We start from the raw sequence: 6,000 nt of genomic DNA on the forward strand, positions 1-6,000 counted from the left end.
AATACAACTACTGCGTTACTAGTATTTTTAATGGTAACCAAGTGTATAAGTCAAATATTTTAAAAATCCGAAAGAATTTAACAATTTTAAAAATCCGAAAAAATTTAACCCCGTCCCACACTTAAGATCTTGCAATGCCCTCATTTGCAAGAGATCAGTACAGTTTAAATTATTGAGGGTGATTAGTGTAGAAAAATGATTAAATTTTACCAAAGTTTCCAAACATATTGGCGTTTGTTTTTTGTTTTTTTTTTATAAATATTTTTGGCATACTTTAGATCAATAAGATTAAAAATAATGATAATAAAATTTCTCGTCCCGCCCTCGAGTAAAGCAATTTCGGTTCAACGACCTAGTCTTCAACTCATGACGAATTTTAGAAATCATTTTTTTAACTCAATGAAATAAAGTAAATTTTTGTTTTTAAATTCACACCAAACTTAAATTTAAAATGCATAAAATTAAAAATTCATATAAATATTATTAATATTTTTATACATTAATTTTACAAACTTATATTGAAAATATTAATTTTTAAAAATATTTAAAAACTTAAATATTTTGATTTAAAAAGATTTACAATATTAATTTAATATTTATATATTAATTTTAAAAACATGGTAAAAAAATAAAATTAAAAATCTTTTTGGTCTTTTATCCCACTTTAATCAATCAAATATTATCAAAAATATACGCCCCTCTTTTCGGTAAAGTAATTTCGATTCCATAACCTAGTTTTACTCCTGACGAATTTTTGAAATATTTTGGGTTGATTGATTAAAGATATTTATACCTTAAGAATAAACGATAAATTTCACAGTGATGTAATAAATTTTTGTATGATATCAATAATTTCGGTTACGCATACCTAATTTTATTGAATACCAATTTAATACTTTATAGCGAACGATTCAGCGTTTATTATCAAAAGGTTAAAAGTAATAAAATAAAAATAAAAACTGTACATACCTACCTATGAGATAGAATTCTCAGAGACCTGCTTTAGCCGACTCATAGGAGAGTCGTGTGATTTGATTTTCCATAGCTACATAAGCGTAACCTCGATTCTTCAATATCTTTTCTTCTAAACATATGAACGGTCCTTCTCTGCATAGAGTAACAAATTCGGTATTTGAACATTGATTATTTGAACATGTTTGATTATTTGAACATTTACCTTCGTGTGACCATTTTTCGCATTTATAACATCTTTCAAGGTGTCGTGCTCTTCTTTTTGTTGCGGATTTTGATTTTCCTTTACCAAAATGTATCTTATGATGATCTTTCCTGAGTTCTTTTCTTACTCCGTCCATTTTTCCTCTTATAAATGATACCAGTTCACTCGGAAGTGTGTCATTATTACGTTTAGTAATCATAGTGTGTAGCATTAGACCATGGTTCAGATCAAAGGAATTCTTCATCTCGTAAAACCTAAAAAAATAAAAATTCAGAATGGAGGGAGAAGACTAGTTCTTTAGGGTCTGCTAGGGAAAGACCATACGGATTCTATTTTCGAAACTACACGAAAACAGAAAATCTAACTCTAACATAAATACATATTACCCTTAAAAGATTTGATTCTCCCTACACTTAGTTAGCTGTGGTAACAAATTTGTGATTAAATTCATTGTCAATTGGTTCATCAACAACTTGTATATCTCTGACTTTTGCTTCAATCCATTTGTTGATTTCCCCCGTAACTTTCACAAATTCAACTAACATCACCTTTTCTTTTGGTGATAAATTGGATACTAATCGGTTACATGACTTAAAGTTTCCCTTAATCCTAGCATCGTGAATCCGTTTATAAAGTTTCTTCATTGAACTGTTAAAAACGGGTTCATCTAATTTCGTATCATCAATAGGGTTCTTTGTTATCGGATCATCATTAAGTTTTCTTCATCTTCCCCACACTTATGCGTTTTTATTGGTTTAACAGTTTTGGTTGGTGGAGATCTAAACTTTCGGTTCACAAAGGTGACCGATTTATCACCATCCCTAAGTGTCATTCAACCTTCTCTTACATCAATGAATGCTTCGGTGGTTGCTAAAAATGGGCGACCTAAAATTAGAGGAATATCAAGGTTTTCCTCCATATTAATAACTATGAAGTTTGCAACAAAGGTCAAACTTTCCACTTTAACAAGTAAATTATTTGCTATTCCAACCGGGTGTTTAATGGTTAGGTCAAATGATTGAACACCTATTTTGGTTGGTTTTAATTTACCCATACCTAATCTTTTGTATAAGGAAAGAGGCATAATATTTGCACTTGCTCCTAAATCTGCGAGTCCATTATATATAGCACCATCATTAAGCAAGCAAGAAATGATAAATTCACCCGGGTCTCCTACTTTAGTAAGTCGAGTTGGTTTGTTAACCTTATTCGGGTGTTCTTTTCTTGGTTCTTTCACTTCTATTTGAACTTCTTTTTCTTCATTTCTTGGAATGGGAGGTTTGTATAGAAATTCTTCTTCATCACTCCAATTTGAATCCTCCCCATTTTTCAATTTTGATTTTTCATATGTTGTTGATAACATATTTATGTTTTCATTTTCAAGGTTTTCTTGGGTGGTGAAATTATGATTGACTTCATTGTCAACTTCCATCGGACCATGTATGTAATGTTTAACTCTGTGACCATTAACTTTAAATTCAATCCCATTTGAATTTATTAACTCTATTGTTCCGTATGGGAAAACTCTTTTGACTATAAATGGTCCAGACCATCTTGATTTCAATTTTCCAAGAAATAGCTTGAATCGTGAATTGAAAAGAAGAACTTTATCTCCTTCCTTAAATTCTTTTGAACTTCTGATTCTTTTATCATGCCATTTCTCCATTCTTTCCTTATAGATTAAGGAATTTTCATATGCCTCAAGTCTTAATTCTTCTAATTCGTTTAGTTGACTTAATCGTAGACGTCCGGCTTCATGTAAATCAAGATTACATGTCTTCAAAGCCCAAAATGCTTTGTGTTCAATTTCTACTGGAAGGTGACATGCTTTTCCGTAAACGAGTTTAAAAGGTGTGGTTCCAATTGGAGTTTTATAGGCTGTTCTAAAAGCCCATAGTGCATCCTCTAATTTAATGGACCATTCCTTCGGATTTGATCCTACAATTTTCTCTAGAATACGTGTTAATGCTCGGTTAGTATTTTCAACTTGTCCACTTGTTTGTGGATGATAAGCGGTTGAGATTTTATGAGTTACTCCATATCTTTTGAGAACTTTCTCAAGTTGATTATTACAAAAATGAGTACCCCGATCACTTATTAAAGCTTTCGGTGTTCCGAACCTTGCAAAAAGACGTTTTAAGAAGTTAACTACAACTCGTGCATCATTAGTTGGGAGAGCTTGTGCTTCCGCCCATTTAGATATATAATCAATGGCAACGAGAATGTAGAGATTATTATGAGATTTTGGAAATGGACCCATAAAGTCAATACCCCAAACGTCAAATACTTCACATACTTGAATGACATTTTGTGGAATTTCATCACGTTGACTTATTTTTCTGGCCCTTTGACATGCATCACAGGATTTGCAAAGAAGGTGTGCGTCTTTGAAAATTGTAGGCCAATAGAATCCAGCATCGTAAACTTTTCTTGCTGTGAGTTGAGGCCCATAATGCCCTCCTGTTGGTCCTGTGTGACAATGGTTTAAGATTTGACTAGCTTCATCCCCGAATACACATCGGCGTATTATTCCATCGGGATAACTTTTAAACAAATGTGGATCTTCCCAGAAATAGTGTTTTATATCACTAAAGAATTTCTTTTGTTTTTGGTACGACAACCTTTTTTCAAGGAATCCACATACTAAGTAGTTTGCATAGTCTGCAAACCATGGAATTTCACTATAATCTATCTTCAATAGATATTCATCAGGAAAGTTATCTTGTATGGTCGATTCATTTAGAACTTCTAATTCAGGATTTTCAAGACGAGAAAGATGATCAGCTGCGAGATTTTTTGCTCCCTTTTTATCTCGGATTTCAATATCAAACTCTTGTAAGAGTAAGATCCAACAGATTAATTGTGGTTTGGCATCTTGTTTCGAAAATAGGTATCTAAGAGCAGAATGGTCGGTATAGACCACCGTTTTAGATAGAACGAGATATGAACGAAATTTGTCAAAAGCAAAGACAATAGTAAGGAGTTCTTTTTCAGTAGTTGTGTAATTCGTTTGTGCTCCTTGTAACGTTTTACTAGCGTAATAAATAGGTTGAAATAGTTTTTCAATCCTTTGTCCTAAAACAGCTCCCATTGCAAAATCACTTGCATCGCACATAAGTTCAAATGGTAGATTCCAATTTGGAGTTATCATGATCGGTGCGTTAGTGAATTTTTCTTTAAGAATATTAAAAGATTTGATGCATTCATCCGAAAAGATGAATGGAGCATCCTTTTCTAGAAGTTTATTCATAGGAGTGGCAATTTTGGAAAAATCTTTTATGAAACGTCGGTAAAAACCGGCATGCCCTAGAAAACTCCTAACTCCTCTAACATTGGTGGGATGTGGAAGTTTAGCAATTACATCTACTTTAGCTCTATCCACTTCAATTCCTTCCTTTGAAATTTTATGACCAAGAACGATGTCTTCTTTAACCATGAAATGGCATTTCTCCCAATTAAGTACTAGATTTGATTGTTCGCATCTAATAAGCATTCGTTCAAGATTAGCTAGACATGTTTCAAAAGTATCACCGAAGACTGAAAAGTCATCCATGAAAACTTCCATGCATTCTTCTATCATGTCGTGAAAAATCACCATCATGCACCTTTGAAAGGTTGCAGGGGCGTTGCAAAGTCCAAATAGCATGCGTTTGTAAGTAAAAGTACCATAAGGGCACGTGAATGTGGTTTTCTCTTGGTCCTCGGGTGCTATTGGAATTTGAAAGTATCCGGAGAAACCGTCAAGAAAACAATAGTAACTATTTTTAGCTAATCTTTCCAACATTTGATCAATGAAAGGTAAGGAAAAGTGATCTTTTCTGGTGGCATCATTTAATTTTCTATAATCAATACAAACATGCCATCCTGTTACAGTCCTAGTAGGAATAAGCTCATTTTTTTTATTTGTGATGACAGTCATGCCACCCTTCTTAGGTACGCATTGAACTGGGCTTACCCATGGACTATCAGAAATTGGATAAATTAAACCTGCATCTAGCAGTTTAATAATTTCTTTCTTAACAACATCTTGCATATTAGGATTTAGTCTTCGTTGGCGTTGCACATACGTTTTATGACCTTCTTCTATTAGGATTTTATGTGTGCAATACGAAGGACTTATGCCTTTAATATCATGAATCTTCCATGCAATAGCTGGTTTATGAGCCTTTAGCACAAAAATGAGTTGAGATTTTTCATTTTCCGTAAGAGAAGACGATATTATTACAGGTAATTCAGATTTACCATGTAAATAAGCATATTCCAAATGGTTTGGAAGTGGCTTTAACTCTAATGTCGGTGATTCTTCTATCGATGATTTATATCGATATCCGTCTTCCTCTTTTAGCATTTGAATTTCTTCTATTGTTGGTTCATATCCATTAGCCATAAGTGCGGCTAACATTTCAGTTTTATCAATTGATTCAGTTCCTTCTCCTAAAGAACATTCTCCTGTTCCTTGCAATTCTGGAAATTCTTCTAACAATTCTGCATGTGAATCTATAGTTTGAATATAATAACATGTATCATCTGCAGATTGCAGTTGTTGCATTGCTTTATCAACTGAAAAGGTAACACTCTCGTCCTCTATACTTAGGGTCAATTTCTTACCGAACACGTCTATTATTACTTTAGCTGTGTTTAAGAATGGTCTTCCTAATATGAGAGGAACTCGAGAATCTTCTTCCATGTCTAGAATAACAAAATCTACTGGAAATACTAAAGTACCAACTTTAACTAGCATGTTCTCCATTATCCCTCTAGGATATTTTACTGATCGATCGGCTAGTTGTATACTTATTCTTGTTGGTTTCAATTCTCCAAGG

This window comes from Rutidosis leptorrhynchoides, chromosome 4, assembly GCF_046630445.1.
Source record: "Rutidosis leptorrhynchoides isolate AG116_Rl617_1_P2 chromosome 4, CSIRO_AGI_Rlap_v1, whole genome shotgun sequence".
Classification (NCBI taxonomy): Eukaryota; Viridiplantae; Streptophyta; class Magnoliopsida; order Asterales; family Asteraceae; genus Rutidosis; species Rutidosis leptorrhynchoides.